The sequence below is a fragment of the Piliocolobus tephrosceles genome, chromosome 1 (genome assembly GCF_002776525.5).
Source record: "Piliocolobus tephrosceles isolate RC106 chromosome 1, ASM277652v3, whole genome shotgun sequence".
Taxonomy (NCBI): Eukaryota; Metazoa; Chordata; class Mammalia; order Primates; family Cercopithecidae; genus Piliocolobus; species Piliocolobus tephrosceles.
Genome location: NC_045434.1, coordinates 130,225,792 through 130,248,368, shown reverse-complemented (window position 1 = coordinate 130,248,368; position 22,577 = coordinate 130,225,792). Strand labels below are relative to the sequence as shown.

The 22,577-nt window shown below is 41.4% G+C and overlaps 1 pseudogene; it reads right to left on the bottom strand.

The window, feature by feature from the left end:
• Positions 1-2,931: 2,931 nt before the first annotated feature.
• Positions 2,932-4,748, bottom strand: LOC111555159 (annotated as a pseudogene).
• Between the last annotated feature and the right edge of the window lie 17,829 nt (positions 4,749-22,577).

Sequence of the window (22,577 nt, the reverse complement as noted above, 5' to 3'; positions counted from 1 at the left end):
CCTGCTTTTTTTTGTTCTCCATTTGCTTGGTAGATCTTCCTCCATCCTTTTATTTTGAGCCTATGTATGTCTCTGCATGTGAGATGGGTCTCCTGAAGACAGCAGACTGATGGGTCTTGACTCTTTATCCAGTTTGCCAGTCTGTGTCTTTTAATTGGAGCATTTAGTCCATTTACATTTAAGGTTAATATTGTTATGTGTGAACTTGATCCTGCCATTATGATATTAACTGGTTATTTTGCTCATTAGTTGATGCAGTTTCTTCCTAGCCTCGATGGTCTTTACATTTTGGCATGTTTTTGCAATGGCTGGTACCGGTTGTTCCTTTCCATGTTTAGGGCTTCCTTCAGGGTCTCTTATAAGGCAGGCCTGGTGGTGACAAAATCTCTAAGCATTTGCTTATCTGTAAAGAATTTTATTTCTCCTTCACTTATGAAACTTAGTTTGGCTGGATATGAAATTCTGGGTTGAAAATTCTTTTCTTTAAGAACGTTGAATATTGGCCCCCACTCTCTTCTGGCTTGTAGAGTTTCTGCCGAGAGATCTGCTGTCAGTCTGATGGGCTTCCCTTTGTGGGTAACCCGACCTTTCTCTCTGGCTGCCCTTAAGATTTTTTCCTTCACTTCAACTTTGGTGAATCTGGCAATTATGTGTCTTGGAGTTGCTCTTCTGGAGGAATATCTTTGTGGCGTTCTCTGTATTTCCTGAATTTGAATGTTGGCCTGCCCTGCTAGGTTGGGGAAGTTCTCCTGGATGATATCCTGTAGAGTGTTTTCCAATTTGGTTCCCTTTTCCCCCTCACTTTCAGGCACCCCAATCAGACGTAGATTTGGTCTTTTGACATAATCCCATACTTCTTGCAGGCTTTGTTCATTTCTTTTTCTTCTTTTTTCTTTTGGTTTCTCTTCTCGCTTCATTTCATTCATTTGATCCTCCATCGCTGATACTCTTTCTTCCAGTTGATCGAGTCGGTTACTGAAGCTTGTGCATTTGTCACGTATTTCTCGTGTCATGGTTTTCATCTCTGTCATTTCGTTTATGACCTTCTCTGCATTAATTAGTCTAGCTGTTAATTCTTCCACTCTTTTTTCAAGATTTTTAGTTTCTTTGTGCTGGGTACGTAATTCCTTCTTTAGCTCTGAGAGGTTTGATGGACTGAAGCCTTCTTCTCTCATCTCAACAAAATCATTCTCTGACCAGCTTTGATCCGTTGCTGGCGATGGGCTGTGCTCCTTTGCAGGAGGAGATGCGCTCTTAGTTTTTGAATTTCCAGCTTTTCTGCCCTGCTTTTTCCCCATCTTTGTGATTTTATCTGTCTCTGGTCTTTGATGATGGTGATGTACTGATGGGGTTTTGGTATAGGTGACCTTCCTGTTTGATAGTTTTCCTTCTGACAGTCAGGACCCTCAGCTATAGGTCTGTTGGAGATTGCTTGAGGTCCACTCCAGACCCTGTTTGCCTGGGTATCAGCAGCAGAGGTTGCAGAAGACAGAATATTGCTGAACAGCGAGTGCACCTGTCTGATTCCTGCTTTGGAAGCTTCCTCTCAGCCCCTCCCCAGCCTCGCTGCTGCCTTGCGGTTAGATTGCCGCAGACTGCTGTGTTAGCAAGGAGGGAGGCTCCGTGGGCGTGGGACCCTCCCGGCCAGGTGTGGGATATATTCTCCGGTGTGCCAGTGTTATGGCGCAGTATTGGGGTGGGAGTTACCCAATTTTCCAGGTGTTGTGTGTCTCAGTTCCCCTGGCTAGGAAAAGGGACTCCCTTCCCCCTCGCGCTTCCCAGGTGAGGCGATGCCTCGCCCTGCTTCAGCTCTTGCTGGTCAGGCTGCAGCAGCTGACCTGCACGGATTGTCCGGCACTCCCGAGTGAGATGACCCTAGTACCTCAGTTGAAAATGCAGAAATCACCGGTCTTCTGTGTCGCTCGCGCTGGGAGATGGAGACTGGAGCTGTTCCTATTCGGCCATCTTGCTCCGCCCCCCATCTGTGTTCTTTTTTTTTTTTTTTTTTTGAGGCGGAGTCTTGCTCTGTTGCCCAGGCTGGAATGCAGTGGCCGGATCTCCGCTCACTGCAAGCTCCGCCTCCCGGGTTCACGCCATTCTCCTGCCTCAGCCTCCCGAGTAGCTGGGACTACAGGCGTCCGCCACCTTGTCCAGCTAGTTTTTTGTATTTTTTTTAGTAGAGACGGGGTTTCACTGTGTTAGCCAGGATGGTCTCGATCTGACCTCGTGATCCGCCTGTCTCGGCCTCCCAAAGTGCTGGGATTACAGGCTTGAGCCACCGCGCCCGGCCTGTACACAATTCTTAACATGTACCAGTATCTTCACATGTTGGTCAGCTGTTACATACGGCCCACCAGCTCACAACTGAATAGCATGTACACTGCATATTCAAATTTGTAATCTTTCACAGCACAGTAACCAAGTTATTAGGAAAACAGGACTACCACAACCAAAGATGTTACAGAGTGCCCACAATTCTGACAGGGAGAGCCATGATCAAAGAGTGGTTTTCTTTAGGAAAAAATTATATGAAAAAACAACAAGGGAACAGAAGTAATTTAAAATGTTCAAGACATTAAATGCAGGACTGACTCCATATTGCCATTTAATATGCTTTGTATCATAGGATATAAAAACTAACCCCCATCTATGGAATGTTAAGCTGACACCCGAGACAGTCAAAGCCTCCCATAATTCAATATCTCACACTGTTTTCTGGCTGTACTAGAAAATAAACAACTAGCAAAGAGATTTCACCTCTTTACAAAAAGCATTACACTTAAAAAATGGGATGCGGTGGGATTCCCTCCTTCTTAAAAATATTTCTAGACCTACTAACAAACTTGCATTGACAAAATAGTTGATGAAAGTATTCCTCCGGATTGTACAAGAAGGGAGACAGGGACCACTGATAAGACATGGTGTATGGTATTAATCAGACTTGGCTTCTTTCTCTCCTGCATCATTAGAGGCTGAACTCTCCTCAGTTTTCATTTCCCCATTTGTCTTTAGTTTCTCCATTAGCCACTTTGGCCTGTTTTCCCTTCGCTCCCCTTTTTCCTTTTGTTTGCACTTTTTTGTCTGAAGATTTATCCTTCGTTGTTGCCTTTTATGGCTTTGCTTCCACTTTTGCAGGAAGTGTAGCTGACAACCGCACCAGTCTCCTCTTGGGCTCTGCCCTGGTGGCCCCTTCGGTGGAGCTGACCTCCCTCTTGGGCTTCCTGGCGGCAGGGAGGGCGCCTGCCCGGTGCCTGCAGGCTGCAGAGCGCCCAGAGCCTTCACCAAACTGGGCTGCCTGGCCGCTGCCACTCCTCCTGTGTCCGGAATTGGTGGGTTCTTGGTCTCCCTGACTTCAAGAATGAAACCGCGGACCCTCGCAGTGAGTGTTACAGTTCTTAAAGACAGTGTGTCCAGAGTTTGTTCCTTCAGTAGTTGAGATGTGTCTGGCGCTTCCTTCTGGTGGGTTCCTGGTCTCACTGACGGGAGTGAATCTGCCGACCTTCCCGCCCAGTGTTACAGCTCTTAAAGGCCGCGCATTGGGAGTTGTTCCTTCCTCCAGGTGGGTGGGTTCGTGGTCTCACAGGCTTCAGGAGTGAAGCTACAGACCTTTCCGGTGAGAGTTACAGCTCATACAGGTGGTGTGCACCCAAAGAGCGAGCAGCAGCCAAATTTATTGCAAAGAACAAAAGAACAATGTTTCCAAGAGTGTGGAAGGGGAGGCAGAGGGTGGCAGCTGGCTAACTCCAGCAGCCTGCTTTTATTCCCTTATCTGACCCCACCCACATTCTGCTGATTGGTCCATTTTACAGAGAGCTGATTGGTCCGTTTTGACAGAGCGCTGATTGGTGCATTTACAATCCTTCAGCTAGACAGAGTGCTAGACAGAAAACTTCTCCAAGTCCCCACTAGGTTAGCTAGACACAGAGTACTGACTGGTGTATTTACAAACCTTGAGCCAGACACAGAGTGTTGATTGGTGTGTTTAGGATCCCCTAGCTAGACATAAAAGTTCTACAAGTCCCCACTAGACTCAGGAGCCCAGCTGGCTTCACCTAGTGGATCCTGCACAGGGGCTGAGAGGGGAGCTGCCTGCCTGTCAGCAGACTGCACCCATACTCCTCAGTCCCTGGGCGGTTGATGGGACCAAGCGCGGTCTGGCTGCGTGGGATCCCACCGTCGGGGTGATTCGGGCATGGTGGGCTGCAGGTTCTGAGCCCTGCCCCACAGGGAGGCAGCTGAGGCCCAGCGAGAACTCCAGCGCAGCACCGGTGGGCCAGCACTGCTGGGGGATCCGGCACACCCACCGCAGCTGCCGGCCTGAGTGCTAAGCCCCTCACTGCCCTGGGCCTGCAGTGCTGGCCAGCAGCTCTCACTGCGGGGACTCCCGAGTCTGTGCCGGCACCGGTCGGAACTCGCCGTGGACTGTGAGCCCAGGGTGCAGCCCCAGTTCCCGCCCGCGCCTCTCCCTCCACACCTCCCAGCAAGCAGAGGGAGCCGGCTCCAGCCTCGGCCTGCCCAGAGAGGGACTCCCACAATGCAGTGGTGGGCTGAAGGGCTCCTCAAGCACCACCAGAGTGGACTCCAAGGCCAAGGAGGCGCTGAGAGTGAGGGCTGCTAGCACATTGTCACCTCTCACTCCGGCCACCCAAGCTGTTTAGACCCACCTCCATTTCTTTTCTCATAGCCTTTGTACTCCTTATGTCATCATTTGTCGTGATGTCAGATCTACGTTTCTCATCTGATATCATTTTCCTTCTGCCTGAAAGACATCCTTTAGCATTTCTTGCAGTAAAGTTCTGCTGGTGATGAATTCTTTCAGATTTTTTTCTCCCCATCTCTCTCAATATCTTTCAGCCTTTCTATGTCTGCTAAAGCACTTTTTTTTTTTCCTTTCGTTTTTGAAAGGTATTTTCACTGGACATGGATTTCAGATTTGAGGTTGACAAAGGATTTTTTTTCTTTCAATACATTGAAGATGTTGTTTCACCATCTTCTCACTTGCATTGATTTCAGTGACAAATCTGCTGTCATTCTAATTTTTGTTCCTTTGTGCATAAGGTGATTTTTTCACCTTTGGCTGCTTGTATTGTTTTTTTTCTTAATCACTAGGGTTGAGCAGTTTGAATATGATGTTCCTTTGTGCAATTTTCTTCAGGTTCATATAAGCTTCTTTGTTCTGTGGGTTTGTACTTTTCATCAAATTTGGAATATTTTTGGCTATTATGTCTTCAAATTTTTTTTCTATTTCTCCCTTTCTCTTCTCTCTTTCAGGGACTCCAGTTAGATGTCTCTTAGACTGCTTGACTGTTCCCCTGTGATTGTTTTTTTAATTCCCTTTCTGTAGTCTCATTTTAGATTGTTTCTATTATTATCTTCAAGTTCACTAAGTTTTTCTTCTGTAACATCTCATATGCTGTTAATTCTCTCCAGTATATTTTTCTCTAACATATTATTGTTTCATCTCTAAAATTAGATTTGGGTCTCTATTTTGCTTTTTTATGATATGGAATACAACTATCACAATCATTTTAATGTCTTTGCTCATTCTAATTCTATATCAGTTATGATTCACTTTCAACTGATTAATTTTATCCTCATTATGGGTCATATTTTCCTGTTTCCTGTATAGCTGGTTGTTGGTTATTTTTACTGCGTTGCAGACATCATGAACTTTAACATGTTGGGTGCTAGATATTTTTGTAATTCTATAAACATTGTTGGGCTTCATTCCAGAAGACAGTTATTTGGAAGCTGTTTGGTCCTTTTGTATCTTGCTGTTAAGATTGTTAGGTGGAAGCAGAGCAGTGCTCAATCTAAGCCTAGTTATTCCAAACTATTGAGGCAGAAGCTTTTATATACTCTACCAGTGCTGTATAAACCTTGAAGTTTTTCTGTATGGCTGGTGAGGAATAAGCATTATTTCTGGCCCTGTTACTTCTGATTAATTTGGGTCTTTCCTTGACGAAAGTACATGTTTCCTGTCTAATGGTAAGAGTCTTTCCTTACATGGTTGTGCTTGTCAGTACACAGCTGAATATTTGAGGAGATCCTCTGCAGGTATCTGGAGTTCTCTTTCTGTGCATCTCTCTTCTCTCTGAAATTCTTTCCATTAAACTTTATCTGCTTTGGTCTCCCTGAACTCAAAGGCCTCAACTCAGGGATTCTTCAAGACTCCATTTAGGCTCCCCCTTCCTGTGCCATGGCCTAGAAACTCTCTTTGGACATACCCCACCCCCAAGCCATAAACAGAGCACCAAGAAAATAACTTATAGAGATTTGGGTGTTCACAATACAGGGAGACTAGAATCTCATTCCCCAGGTGTACAACTTCCTATGCAGTAGTCTTATTGACCTGTCCCACAACTACATTTCAAGGAAAAAAAAAATTGGAGATGGGTAGAGAGAAGTGATCACTGGAAATAAGCATAGCAAGAATGCATGCTTTCATGAGTCAAATACCAGGAGAGTAGGAGGCCTTTAGCTGTGTTTCTCATGCCCCAGCTAGTAGGCATTCTGCTGGTTGAAGTGATTCCAGCAGCCAGAGACAGTGGGGGTACACCAGTGGGGTACACCACCCCTTGAAGGTGTCAAGAAAATGGTTCCCCTGAAGAACCTCGCAAGTGCTCCCACCAGAACCAGCAGTAGGAAACCTGCCACAGAGAGGGTACAGATGTCTAGTCAACATTTGCCAGAGAAGCAGTAATGCATAGCAATTTTAGTAATGAGCTCAACTAGTTAAAAAGACTGGTATCCTTTCCTTTTAATCTCTCCTCCATGCCCTCAAACTCAGGAGAGCTTGGAAAGGAGGAAGAGGGTGAGAACAGTGAATAAACAGCTCTTGTCTCCCTGTCCTTGTCCCCTGAGTTACAATCAAGCACAGGCTGGGGAAGGAGAGAAGATGAGACTAGAGATTATAAATGGCTAGACATTGTTTAATAACTGAAGGCAACTAGCAAGTTATATATCTGCCTAGGATTCTATTGAGAGAGCAGTGACTGGAGAAAAAGAAAACTAATTCATGTTTGTTCTCCAGTGAGTTCAAACTGCCAGATTAACTGGTTACCTTTCTATCACCCAACACAGAGTCTCCAGTACATAAGAGGCTATTTACTAAATTAGCCAACTAATAAACCTTAATTATTTGGAATTACACTTTTCAGTTGATATGAGTAAATAATTCAAATTTAAACATCTGTCAAGACTAAATCTTAGACATTAGGAAGCAGCATTGATGCTCCAATACTTAGTTTGATCAAAGAAATTCAACCATATGAATCACAGTTTTGATTATAAAAGTAATTATTTTAACATTTTTATTGCTAAGCTAGTTATTCCCTTTTTGTTGTTTTTCAGTATTTGTGGTGAATTTCTCTTTTCTCTACATTAAGAAAAACAATACACTTTTACAAAATACTGTCTGAGGCTAACCTGATATTTCTATGTGACAGTTCTTTGCTGTAACTCCCACCATCATATAGCATCATATGTAATCCACAAGGTATTTATACTGCCCATTGTGATAGATAGGTCTCTTTACCACTAGATGGCCTGATCCTCTCAAAAAATGAATGAGAGCAATTGGTGATTCTGGCATTAATTGTCCTAGAAGTGAAGAGAACTATTTCAAGTAAGTGTATGGAACTGAAATATTTTAATTGTAACAAATAAGCTTTAATTGGCTTTCCTTGATTTTTTAAGAAATGGATTATTCTCACTTCCATTAATATATCTTAATTAATATCTCTCCATCTTATGTTTTTCCCACATGGTGTATGCTATTTATTACTAATGCCTTTTAAGTTTTTCAGACTATCTTGCTATGTGATTAGGAATAAGCTGTCTAATTCCCATTATCACACATCTTTTTAAACTATATACTTATAGCTTCATCATTAGAAAGATATTCATTGTCTTTCAAAAGTTTCATTATGGCTGGGTGTGGTGGCTTATGCTTGTAGTCCCAGCACTTTGGGAGGCCGAAGCAAGTGGATCACCTGAGGTCAGGAGTTCGAGACCAGCCTGGGCAACAAGGTGAAACCCTGTCTCTACTAAAAATACAAAAAGTAGCTGGGGATGGGGGAATGTGTCTGTAATCCCAGCTACTTGGGAAGCTGAGGCAGGAGATTGCTTGAACCCAGGAGGCAGAGGTTGCAGTGAGCCGAGATCACCACTGAACTCCAGTCTGAGGAATAGAGTGAGACTCTGTCTCAAAAACAAAAGACAAAAGTTTCATTAGGAGAGAAAAATGAAGAGTCTTCATGAAAAACAAAAACGGAATCTGTTCCAAGATGGCCGAATAGGAACAGCTCTGGTCTGCAACTCCTAGCGTGATCAACACAGAAGATGGGTGATTTCTGCATTTCCAACTGAAATGTTCAATCTCATTGGGACTGGTTGGACAGTGGGTGCAGCCCACAGAAGGTAAGCTGAAGCAGAGCAGGGCAATGCCTTACCCAGGAAGCACAAGGGGTTGGGGAATTTCCCTTTCCTAGCCAAGAGAAGCCGTGATAGATTGTACCTGGAAAAATGGGGCACTCCCGCCTAAATACTGCATTTTTCCAATGGTCTTAGCAAACGGCACACCAGGAGATTATATCCCACGCCTGTCTCAGTGGGTCCCATGCCCACGGAGCCTGGCTCACTGCTAGCACAGCAGTCTGAGATCTACCTGTGAGGCAGCAGCCTGGCAGGGGGAAGGGCATCTGCCATTGCTGAGGCTTGAGTAGGTAAGCAAAACAGCCAGGGAATCTTGAACTGCATGGAGCCCACTGCAGCTCAGCAAGGCCTGCTGCCTCTGTTGACTCCACCTCTGGGAGCAGGGCATAGCTGAACCAAAGGCAGCAGAAACTTCTGCAGACTTAAACATCCCTGTCTGACAGCTCTGAAGAGAGCAATGGTTCTCCCAGGATGGCGTTTGAGCTCTGAGAATGGACAGATTGCCTTCTCAGGTGGATCCCTGAACCCTGTGTAGCCTAACTGGGAGACAGCTCCCCAGTAGCGACTGACATCTCATACAGGCAGGTGCCCCTCTGGGATGAAGCTTGCAAACAAAGGATCAGGCAGCAATATTTGCTGTTCTGCAATTTTTGCTGTCCTGCAGCCTCCACTGGTACTACCCAGGCAAACAGTGTCTGGAGTGGACCTCCAGCAAACTCCAACAGACCTGCAGTTGAGGGACTTGACTGTTAGAAGGAAAACTAACAAACAGAAAGGAATAACATCAACATTAACAAAAAGGACGTCCACACCAAAACCCCATCTGTAGGTCACCAACATCAAAGACCAAAGGTAGATAAAACCACAAAGATAGGGAGAAACCAGAGCAGAAAAGCTGAAAATTCTAAAAACCAGAGCACCTCTTCTCCTCCAAAGGATCACAGCTCCTCGTCAGCAATGGAACAAAGCTGGTTGGAGACTGACTTTGATGAGTTGACAGAAGTAGGCTTCAGAAGGTCAGTAATAACAAACTTCTCTGAGCTAAAGGAGGATGTTCGAACCCGTCACAAGGAAGATAAAAACCTTGAAAAAAGATCAAATGAATGACTAACTGGAATAAACAGTGTAGAGAAGGCCTGAAATGACCTGATGGAGCTGAAAACCATGGCACGAGAACTACATGATGTATGCACAAGCTTCAGTAGCTGATTCAATCAAGTGGAAGAAACAATATCAGTGACTGAAGATCAAATTAATGAAATAAAGCAGCAAGAGAAGTTTTGAGAAAAAAGAGTAAAAAGAAATGAACAAAGCCTCCAAGAAGTATGGGACTATGTGAAAAAACCAAATCTATGTTTGATTGGTGTACCTGAAAGTGACAGGGAGAATGGAGCCAAGTTGGAAAACACTCTTCAGGATATTATCCAGGAGGACTTCCCCAACCTAGCAAGGCAGGCCAACATTTAAATTCAGGAAATACAAAGAACACCACAGAGATACTACTCAAGAAGAGCAACCCCAAGACACAAATTGTCAGATTCACCAAGATTGAAATGAAGGAAAAATTGTTAAGGGCATCCAGAGAGAAAGGTCAGGTTACCCACAAAGGGAAGCCCATCAGACTAATAGCAGATCTCTTGGCAGAAACTCTACAAGCTAGAAGAGAGTGGGGGCCAATATTCAGCATTCTTGAAGAAAATAATTTTCAACCTAGAATTTCATATTCAGCCAAACAAAGCTTAATAAGTGAAGGAGAAATAAAATCCTTTACAGACAAGCAAATGCTGAGAGATTTTTGTCACCATCAGGCCTGCCTGAAGGAAGCACTAAACATGGAAAGGAACAACTGGTATAGCCACTGCAAAAACATGCCAAAATGTAACGACCATTGATGCTAGAAAGAAACTGCATCAACTAATGAGCAAAATAACCACTTAACATCATAATGACAGGATCAGATTCACATATAAGAATATTAACCTTAAATGTAAATGGGCTAAATGCCCCAATTAAAAGGCACAGACTGGTAAATTGGATAAAGAGTCAAGACCCATCAGTGTTCTGTATTCAGGAGACCCATCTCACATGTAGAGACACACACAGACTCAAAATAAAGGGATGGAGGAAGATCTACTAAGCAAATGGAAAGCAAAAAAATAGCAGGGATTACAATCCTAGTCTCTGATAAAACAGACTTTAAACCAACAAAGATCAAAAGAGACAAAGAAGGCCATTACATAATGGTAAAGGGATCAATTCAACAAGAAGAGCTAACTATCCTAAATATAAATGCACCCAATACAGGAGCAACCAGATTCTTAAAGCAAGTCCTTAGAGACCTACAAAGAGACTTAGACCCCCAAACAATAATAGTGGGAGACTTTAATACCCCACTGTCAATATTAGACAGATCAACAAGACAGAAGGTTAACAAGGATATCCTGGACTTGAACGCACCTCTGTACCAAGCGAACCAAACAGGCATCTACAGAACTCTCAACCCCAAATCAACAGAATATACATTCTTGTCAGCACCACATCACACTTATTCCAAAATTGACCACATAGTTGGAAGTTAAGGACTCCTCCGCAAATGTAAAAGAAGAGAAATCATAACAAACTGTCTCTCAGACCACAGTGCAATCAAATTAGAACTCAGGATTAAGAAACTCACTCAAAACTGCACAACTACATGGAAACTGACCAACCTGTTCCTGAATGACTACTGGGTACATAACAAAATGAAGGCAGAAATAAAGATGTTCTTTGAAACCAATGAGAACAAAGATACAACATACCAGAATCTCTGGGACACATTTAAAGCAGTGTGTAGAGGGAAATTTATAGCACTAAATGCCCACAAGAGAAAGCAGGAAAGATCTAAAATCAACACCCTAATATCACAATTAAAAGAAATAGAGAAACAAGAGCAAAGAAATTCAAAAACTAGCAGAAGGCAGAAAATAACTAAGATCAGAGCAGAACTCAAGGACATAGACACAAAAAAAAACCTTCAAAAAAAATCAGTGAATCCAGGAGCTGGTTTTTTGAAAAGATCAACAAAATAGATAGACTGCTAGCAAGACTCATAAAGAAGAAAAGAGAGAAGAATCAAATAGACACAATAAAAAATTATAAAGGTGATATCACCACCAATCCCACAGAAATGCAAACTACCATCAGAGAATACTCTAAACACCTCTATACAAATAAACTAGAAAATCTAGAAGAAATGGATAAATTCCTGGACACATACACCCTCCCAAGACTAAACCAGAAAGAAGCTGAATCTCTGAATAGACCAATAACAGTCTCTGAAATTGAGGCAATAATCAATAGCCTACCAACCAAAAAAAGTCCAGGACCAGATGGATTCACATCCGAATCCTACCAGAGGTACAAAGAGGAGCTGGTACCATTCCTTCTGAAATTATTCCAATCAGTAGAAAAAGAGGGAATCCTCCCTAACTCATTTTATGAGGCCAGCATCATCCTAATACCAAAGCCTGGCAGAGATACAAGAAAAAAAGAATTTTAGACCAATATCCCTGATGAACAACGATGTGAAAATTCTCAATAAAGTACTGGCAAACCAAATCTAACAGCACATCAAAAAGCTTATCCACCGTGATCATGTTGGCTTCATCACTGGGATGCAAGGCTGGTTCAACATACACAAATCAATAAACGTAATATATCACATAAACAGAACCAATTACAAAAATCCCATGATTATCTCAATAGATGCAGAAAAGCCTTTTGACAAAATTCAACTGCCCTTCATGCTAAAAACTCTCAATAAACTCAGTACTAATGGAACGTATCTCATACTAATAAGAGCTATTTATGACAAACCCACAGCCAATATCATACTGAATGGACAAAAACTGGAAGCATTCCCTTTGAAAACTAGCAAAACACAGTGATGCCCTCTCTCACCACTCCTATTCAACATAGTGTTGGAAGTTCTGGCCAGGACAATCAGGCAAGAGAAAGAAATAAAGGGTATTCAATTAAGAAAAGAGGAAGTCTAATTGTCCCTGTTTGCAGATGACATGATTGTATATTTAGGAAACCCCATCCTTTCAGCCCAAAATCTCCTTAAGCTGATAAGCAACTTCAGCAAAGTCTCAGGATACAAAATCAATGTGCAAAAATCACAAGCATTCCTAAACACCAATAACAGACAAACAGAGAGCCAAATCATGAGTGAACTCCCATTCACGATTACTTCAAATAGAATAAAATACCTAGGAATCCAATTTAAAGGGATGTGAAGTACCTCTTCAAGGAGAACTATAAACCACTGCTCAAGGAAATAAAGGAGGACACAAACAAAGGGAAGAACGTTCCATGCTCATGGATAGGAAGAATCAATATCGTGAAAATGGCCATACTGTCCAAGGCAATTTATAGATTCAGTGCCATCCCCATCAAGCTACCAATGACTTTCTTCACAGAATTTGAAAAAACTACTTTAAAGTTCATAAGGAACCAAACAAGAGCCCGCATTGCCAAGACAATCCTAAGTAAAAAGAACAGAGCTGGAGGCAGCACGTGACCTGACTTCAAACCATACTACAAGACTACAGTAACCAAAACAGAATGGTAATTGTACCAAACAGAGATATAGACCAATGGAACAGAATAGAGGCCTCAGAAATAACACCACTCATCCACAACCATGTGATCTTTGACAAACCTGACAAAAACAAGAAATGGAGAAAGGATTCCCTATTTAATAAATGGTGCTGGGAAAACTGGCTAGCCATGTGTAGAAAGCTAAAACTGGATCCCTTCCTTACACCTTATACAAAAATTAATTCAAGATGGATTAGAGACTTAAATGTTAGACCTAAAACCATAAAAACCCTAGAAGAAAACCTAGGTAATACCATTCAGGACATAGGCATGGGCAAGGACTTCATGACTAAAACACCAAAAGCAATGGCAACAAAAGCCAAAATAGACAAATGGGATCTAATTAAACTGAAGAGCTTCTGTACAGCAAAAGAAACTACCATCAGAGTGAACAGGCAACCTACAGAATGGAAGAAAATGTTGGCATCTACCCATCTGACAAAGGTCTAATATCCAGAACCTACAAATAACTTAAACAAATTTATAAGATAAAAACAAACAACCCCGTCAAAAAGTAGGCAAAGGATATGAGCAGACACTTCTCAAAAGAAGACATTTATGCAGCCAACAGACATATGAAAAAATGCTCATCATTACTGGTCATCAGAGAAATGCAAATCAAAACCACAATGAGATACCATCTCACACCAATTAGAATGGCAATCACTAAAAAGTCAGGAAACAACAGGTGCTGGAGAAGATATGGAGAAACGGGAACACTTTTATACTGTTGTTGGGAGTGTAAATTAGTTCAACCATTGTGGAAGACAGTCTGGTGATTCCTCAAGGATCTAGAACTAGAAATACCATTTGACCCAGCAATCCCATTACTGGGTATATACCCAAAGGATTATAAATCATGCTACTATAAAGACACATGCACACATATGTTTACTGTGGCACTATTCACAATAGCAAAGACTTGAAACCAACTCAAATGTCCATCAATGATAGACTGGATTAAGAAAATGTGGCATATATACACCATGGAATACTATGTAGTCATAAAAAAGGATGAGTTCATGTCCTTTGCAGGTACCTGGATGAAGCTGGAAACCATCATTCTGAGCAAACTATCACAAAGACAGAAAACTAAACACTGCATGTTCTCACTCATAGGTGGAAATTGAATAGTGAGAACACTTGGTCATAGGGAGGGGAACATCACACATGGGTGCCTGTCATGGGGTGGGGAGCCAGGGGAGGGATAGCATTAGGGGAAATACCTAATGTAAATGATGAGTTGATGGGTGCAGCAAACCAACATTGCATGTTGTGCACCTGTACCCTAGAACTTAAAGTTTAAAAAGAAAAGACCATTTTTTAAAAATAAAAATTCCTTGGAATTCATAAAGTATTAAAATTCTGTAACAAATACTTTTATTTAATTTTCTTTTCCTTTGTATTCATTGAACTTGCAATTATTCTGTGCCTAAGTATTAATTCTGTGGCCAATTCTGAGACCTCAGATCCCTATTCCTCTCTTAAGTACAACTTGCCTTTAAGTTATTTCTCTGCTCACTAGTACCTTGACCATGGGATGAACAAGGAAAACTAGAACTGTGTTTTTAAAAAAAAAAAAAAAAAAAACAAGTTCCTGAAGTATAAATACCTGATGCTACAATAACTCATGTCCTTTATTTGGAGAGAAAGTAGATAGAAAAAAATTAAATACAAGTAATTCAGGCACAGGTTTTTTTTTTTTTTTTTTTTTTTTTTGAGGTGGAGTCTTGCTCTGTCCCCCGGACTGGAGGGCAGTGGCCGGATCTCAGCTCACTGCAAGCTCCGCCTCCCGGGTTTATGCCATTCTCCTGCCTCAGCCTCCCGAGTAGCTGAGACTACAGGCGCCCGCCACCTCGCCCGGCTAGTTTTTGTATTTTTAGTAGAGACGGGGTTTCACCATGTTAGCCAGGATGGTCTCGATCTCCTGACCTCGTGATCCGCCCGTCTCGGCCTCCCAAAGTGCTGGGATTACAGGCTTGAGCCACCGTGCCGGGCCAAGGCACAGGTTTTTGTAGCAAGTCCACAGACATCGCAGGGCTGAGCCAAGTCCTGCTTTTAAAAAGCAGATATATCAGATCTCCTGTCCAGATCCTTGGAACTTCTCTCCATTCATATTTGTGAGCACAAGAACTTACTGACCTTTGGTGCTTTCCATGATCATTTCCTTTTGTGAACCCAGAAAGTTGGCACCACAGGTACACATATGATGTACATGTTCCTACAAAACCTTAATTTCATTATATATTCTTCTGCTTGCGTTACTTCATAAAAAGAAGATGGAAAGTTAAGTCTATCCTTGCTGCATTCACAAAATACGGTTTAGACTTATTGAAATATTTTCAATTAATCTACCAATCACAAGTACATAAGATGAATATGTACTATAACAGCAGTTATAGTAGCAGATTTGTTAGGTGATATGTTTATTATTAGAGGGTAACAGATATGGATAATGTACTTAACACAATGCGCTTTCACCTCCTTGATTTCAAATTCTTGGTTCATACCCCAGTGTCTATTTCTACCCTTTGCTGATTTGGTGCCCCTTGACCATTCACCAGGCACATTGAACTTCACCTCCCCTCTATGATTTGCAACTCAGCTTATTCCATTTGGCCCAGCAAATCCCACTGACCATCTCAGATGAAGGGTCCTGTTATAGCCACTAACAGCTCGCTTCCCACCCCTCTGCCTATATCAGCAGTGGTCCCATGAAAAGAGAGAGGGAGAACACTAGCCTGCAACCCACTTCTAAATGAGTGCAATAAAACCCTCCTTTGGTCATATCATTCTTTGTCACAAAAATTCTTCCACGATCCTTTAGCCTGATCTTCAAAGTCTTTCAGAGTCAGGCTCCAAACTACTTTCCCAACCTAATTTCTCACTATTTCCTTAAATGAAAGTCCTCATTCATGTACATTCTCTGAATAATTTGCACAGAATTGTACCATGGGCCTACTCTATACCTGACACATGGCAGGGGGCATACACACTTATCGCATGTATGACTAACTGGACAAAATGCACAGGAAATGCTGATCTGGTTAAACCTGATTTATGTAACCCTGACCAATTTTCACTGTATAGCTATATGGAAGATGTGAAAAATTACACCTAACCTGTTCTGACCCTATGGCATATCTTGGTTTTGGTTTTTAAACCAAAATTCTGCAAGATTCTGGCAAAAGCATATTTCCTACTTGTTTCGTTTCCTAAAAATAGAGTGCAGAATAGAAAGGAAGAACTTTCTCATTATCTGCATACGCTGGTTGTTTGAATTCCAAGATAAACAAAAGTTTACTGTATTTCTAAATTCATCCTTTACTAGATTCCAGTAACTTGAGCTGTGTTGTGAAGCCATCTGCAATTTTTTGCCTCTAGGCTTTTTTGGCTTCTGGACAGTACTGTTACTTATCCTCTTTATTACCCTTGGCCAAGTAAAATGAGACAAGACATGTTTTGTACACTGTAAGAGCATCCACTTCAAGTTAAATTCTTTACAGTCTGGTCTCACACTATTTTGTGTCATAGATACAAATACTTTAACCTTCATTCTCTAATGTCTGCCTTTTGGAAGGTCATAATAAATTATAAATACCAAAAAAGTGATTTAAGCATAGACTTTTTTATCAGTGTATGGAGATATTCTACTGTCAAAGAGATGTTTTACTATTAAACAGGCTGTATAGTTCACAACAAAAACCAAGTTTTAGTGTAGGTTTTAAAAAATATTTATTAAGTGAATGAATGAATAAAAATGGAAAGTAAGAAAATTATTTATTTCTAGTCAATAACAACTGTATGAAGTAGAGTTAGATATAGGTGAATTAATTTTATAAGAAATTAAAATATCCAGTAAACTAAATGCATTCCATTTTATTTACTTTATAACTGTTTTCCTCCCTTTTCTCTTTTCTAAAAATGAAAGTTGTATTTGAAAATTTTGGCCTCCAGAATGAAGTTTATCATATAAAATTTCAAATCTTACTTATTTCTTTTTTTTTTTTTTTTTTTGAGACAGAGTCTCGCTCTATTGCCCAGGCTGGCTCGGCTCACTGCAACCTCCACCTCCCAGATTCAAGCGATTCTCCCACCTCAGCCTTCCAAGTAGCTGGGATTACAGGCGTGAGCCACTGCGCCTGGCCCAAATCTTACATATTTCTGTACTGTGTTTTAAAATGGTTTTTATCATAGCATAATTATATTTGCTGTTTTATTTCATTTTATAATCATCATGTATGCAAAGTGGGGTTGAGGCGGGGGAAGCATGTTATTTCAACCTGGGTTCCTAAAATGGATGCTGTGACAATTCTTGGATGAAGCTTTCCTAGGTTAGTTTTGTCATGATAAAGGACTGTCTTATTAAAGAGTCTCTCAATCCCTGCCTTTTTAGAAATCATAATCAAAGTCTCTTTAAAGTTTCTCTAAATTTTAGAAAAGCATTTCTATTATGTATGAGGCTCATTGAAGAAACCTGTGATTCCAATAGTTTTTCACTTGAAATGTTAATTCCAATTGTGCCAAATTTATAGTAATTTCAAGCCCTTTTAATATATCTAACAGTTAACATTTATTCAGGGACTTTACTCTATGTCAGACACAGTGTTGGGATTTTACATGAATTATCTCACTTAATTCTCACAATAACCCTATTTGTGCCCTTTATTCAAATAAAGAAACAGGAATCAAGGCAAAGCAAAGTGCTCATACAAAGGGCAAGTAGCAGGGCTAGGACTTGAAACCAGATCTGTCTGATGCCAAAGCCTCTGGTCTTCTACAAAATTACAGTGAGTTCCCACCAGTAACACAGTCCCATTTAGGGATATTTTAGAGAGCCAAAGCATGGAGGCAGGTTGATTCCTTTGGGATACCTTCCAGGTCTCAGTACAGGTTAGTATTTGCCTGCTTGCCAGAGATAAATGAAAATTGTACAAGAGGAAAACAGGTTAGTAGCTACTGCAATTCTGGGGTTATTGCACTGCAGCAGCTACCATATCCTGTTATACAGCACTCTTGTTCTTTAGAAAGTGAGTTAAAAACAGCCATTCTTAATTATGGGTTTAGATGAAACAGAATATGAAGCCTGGAGAGCCATTTTAAATTATTTTGAGCATGTGGGTGTGGGGACGACTGTTTAAGGAGAATCGCCCCCTTGTCGGCCCCCACCGCCCCTCCAATCCTCTTCACCCCAAGAGGAGAAAATATCTACTACCCTACTGCTCATGGAAGCATCTGGATTTTCCTTTTCACTTGGTCCTTCATGAATCAGACATCTCTGGGAATTTCTCAAAGTTAATTTGTTCCCAAAGGGAGTACAAAGGAATGGCATGCCTTTATATCCCGCTTTGCTGGTTTAAGCCAAGAATGATGTCTCTCAATAGCAGTGGGAGTTGAGTGTGTGGCTGAGTGCAGCACATGGTCCTTTAATTTTTATTAGAGTTCCATCCTGCAGACTGAGGTTGTCAAATGTCATCCTAAGCATGTGTTTAATATTTCTGAGTTTTGAACTTTGACCTTAGTTTAATGTGGACAGGCCATATGCAGCTACTCACTTTTAATCAATGACGGCAACATTCCTCTGGTGTCAGGGTTCCAAGCCATACTCTGTGGGCATCAAATATTCCCAGAAACAGTCCAGCATTTTCAGACTTAATTTTTTAAAGCCATCACTAATGGCTCTTGAAAAGAAAGATCAAAGTAGCATACTAAAGTAAAATTTCTGAATATAAAATAACTTTTCAGAGGGTATTTTGCAATACTCTGATCCAGTTCTTCCCCTAATGTTTGGTAGTATATATTTGCTTTACACACACACACACACACACACACACACACACACACACACCCTTCTTTTAGGAACAAGTCTTTGGTTTCTCAGCCCACTCTCATTATTCCACCCCCATTGCTATGCTGAAGTTCACCAAAGATATTTGATCCAAATATTGTTGAATACCAAGTTTTTTTAGTTCTATTGTTAATCCAACTAACTTCTTCACTCTTTTATTTATATAGCAAATTATACATAAATGCAGGCCAAACATAGTGCCCCCTGCCATGGCAGGGCAGAAGCTGCATAGATCCTGAGGATTTTTCCAAGGCTCCTTAAGGTCCCTAACAGGTGACACTGCTGCCAGTGACCATATCTGCTCAGGTAGAATCTTGCTAAATTTGAGACACTTAACTCTATGCAGTGCAGAGCCACAGTCATTTTATGCTTGGAATTTACATCACTATTCAGGAAGCGCCCACACACCTTTCTTTAAATAGTCTCTGGTCTTGGTTTCCGTGTTAGCACACACTCCTGATTCTCTTTCTACTTTTTTTGGCTATACTAAGTCTCTTATGTCAGTCTCTCATCCTCTAACCAACAAGTAAATGTTGGTATTCCTCAGAATTCTGTCCTAGGCCCTCTACTCTCTGTTCTCTTTACTTTCCCCTGAGGAAATATTATCAATTCTCATGGCCTTAGCTATCTATACACTGACAAATCCCAAAGTTATCTCTCTGTACAGATCAAGCTTGTGAGTTAACATATCTGAATATAGAACTGCCTATATGACGTTTCAATTTGGATGTCTCAAAGGCATCCCTAAATCACTGAGTATGTCCAAAACGGATAACTATTGTTCTCTCTAGAGAACAATCATATGGATCCATTGCACATCGAGTTACTCAAGTCATAAAGAACTGGGGGGAGGGGAGGGTTTTGACTTTTACTTTCACCTCATTCACCACATCCAAACAATCATTCGACTTCTTAGATAGGATTTATCATTGTCATCATCTAGTAGAAAGAGTACCCTCAGTCACAGAGAGAAGTACCTGGTTCCTGGAATGGATATATCTCCATTATAGATCATTCACTGCCAAACCCTGAGCTGAAGAAAGACTATCAAATCTGGAATAAACACCCACCAGTGATAGTAGTTCACTGCCAGCTGCCCCAGCAATAATGTCAGCTGCAGGTCATGTGCAAGTCTTGGCAATAACATTACCTTCACCCATTTCCCTCTCATGAACGTTATGACACATGAAACTCTAATTCTTACTCAGATTTCATGTTCCTAGAAAACACTCCAGTCCTTAGGACAGTTACTAATACCAGATGTTCTGGTTTTTTGCACCCTTTGTAGGTTGATTAATGTGAACCAGTAATGACAAATAGATCTGTACTGTGTTGATAAAATCCAGTTTTAAAACCCACAAGACTGAGAGCCAGACCATGGGCTATAGTAAATTTACCAAGATAATCTAACCTGTAGAGCCTCTTGAAAGGTAGCCAACTGATTTTTTGCCTGGAGTTACCCATGTGCTTTCCACTTGAAATATCTCTGAGGTCTTCTTGGGAAGATGCCTAAACTCCATGAAACAATATTATAGTTTTTTAAAAACTGCTCAATTTAGCACAAGACATGCACAGACTTCCTTTAGTGATAGGGACTGTTAGCAAAAATATGCTGGAATCTGGGGTAGCAGAGGGAGTTTCTTCTTTAGCCATTCAGGGCACCTGGATCTGGTATTCCTCTTGCATTGGTCAATGTAATGGCTACACAGAGAATTAAGAATGTCGTTCTTCTCATGATAGCAACCTAAATACAAATTACTTTGTTCATCTAACATTTTATCCTTCCCAAAAAAGAGGACTAACCATCATTTGAAACATGTCTTTGAGGTCAGGTTTGTGACAAGTATTTCAGAGGTGACTCAATCCAAATATAGTTGCTTCTGGAACATGTAATGCCTATCCAGTGTACTCTTCCATGACCATGACACTGAGTTGGGCTCACTGGAAGCATCCTGCTGGAGTCATTGCAGCATACACAAGAGGGGACTGGCTACTCCTTATACATGGTAGGCATTTTAAGGCTTCAAGAACTCTTCCTAAGGTCCACCTAGCAGAGGTCCAAACTGCTTTCGGAAGTTAGAAAGAGGAGTAATGAAACCAAGAGGACTTCAAGGGGGAAGGACCATTTCCTGTGTACAGGGGGAGAAGTTAGGGCTTTCCAAACAGAGCCAAGTCTTGAAGGCAAAAATGAGATTTGAGTAGACCAGTTCACAAAGGGTATAGGATTCAAATCAGGCTGCAGTTAGGAATACAGTTAAAAGAGAGGGTTGCTGCCAAATTGTGGAGTGCCTTGAAAGCCAAGAAGAAGAGTTTAATCTTGCTATGGCTGGAAAGAGGAACCATCCTGGGGGCAAGCTGAAGAACAGAGATCAAGAATCAGGATGACTAACCAGGTAGCTATTGTAATAACCAGGGCCTGAAGATGTAAACTAAATTGGTTGCTGTAAGAAAGAGTGACATTCTGAAAGGGAATTGTGTAATGAAAAATAACCCAATCCATGATTATAACCAGCTCTCATGCAGAAGAGATAGTGCAGGACCCAGCACCGTGAGTCTCTGGGTGGGGTCCATAAAGCACATTCGTAAATACTCTCATTGGGTTTCATTTCATTACACAAGCCTTGACTCAACTTTCTGGAACATTTTGCTGTTCTCTTTCTGAACTGCAGAACTTTTTGCAGAAGGGGAAAGGTTTTTCAGCTTCTAGAAAACTATAGGCCCATATGGCAAGGAAATTATTCTGCCTTTTCTCTCTCTTTTCATTCTTCCTGCTTAATCAGTCACTAAGCCCTGCAGATCCCATTCTTCTATCTGCCCTCTTTTCTCCACCACTGCTGTCTCTGTTCTTATGGTTACATTGGTTTCCTACTATAGATGTCTAGAGGTTCATTCACCCTCTGGTCTTGCTTCTCTCTGATCTATTCTTCCCATTTCTATCAGTGAACTGTAGTCTTTGCGAAACTCAAGTCTGATTATGTAAATCCCCACCTTAAAACATCCAGTGATGTCCTGCTGAATGTGTTTAGGAGGAAGCTCAATCTCTTCATCTTAACATACGTGGGTCATCATGATTTGTCCCATATGCTGCAGGCAGATGTATTTTGTTTGGCCACATGGTATTTTAATCATTCGGAAAATTCACATAAAAATCTATATTCTAAGCTTCCCTTGAAAAACAACAACAAAAATCTGGTCATATCTGGGTCTGTATTCACAGTGGCAACTCAGGCTGGAGGGAGGAGCTGTCACTCATGGGGACAGCATATGTGCTCTCTGGTTTGTCACAGTCTACACTCTCCATGTTGTAATCTACCCAGCCTGCTTCACTCATTGGCTTTATCTGTGTATTTTTGGCCTGGAAGTATTTTTGGCCTGTGGATACCCTCATACTACTCCCTTTTACTTCTTCCCACACACCCTTAATTTATGGAACTACTTACAACTCCTGCAATAGGTAATAGAGCTTCAAGATTGTGTGACTGTGTAAGTGTTGCTTCCTTTGTTTAGCCCAATCTGCCTTTATTCCATCCTTTACCTATCTAATACCAACATTCTCTTCAAGTCTCAGTTCCAGGGCTGCTCCTCTAACTTCCCTTAGTTCCCAGGCTAATTTATTTGCCCCTTCCCTGCAGCTTTTTACCTTTATAATCTG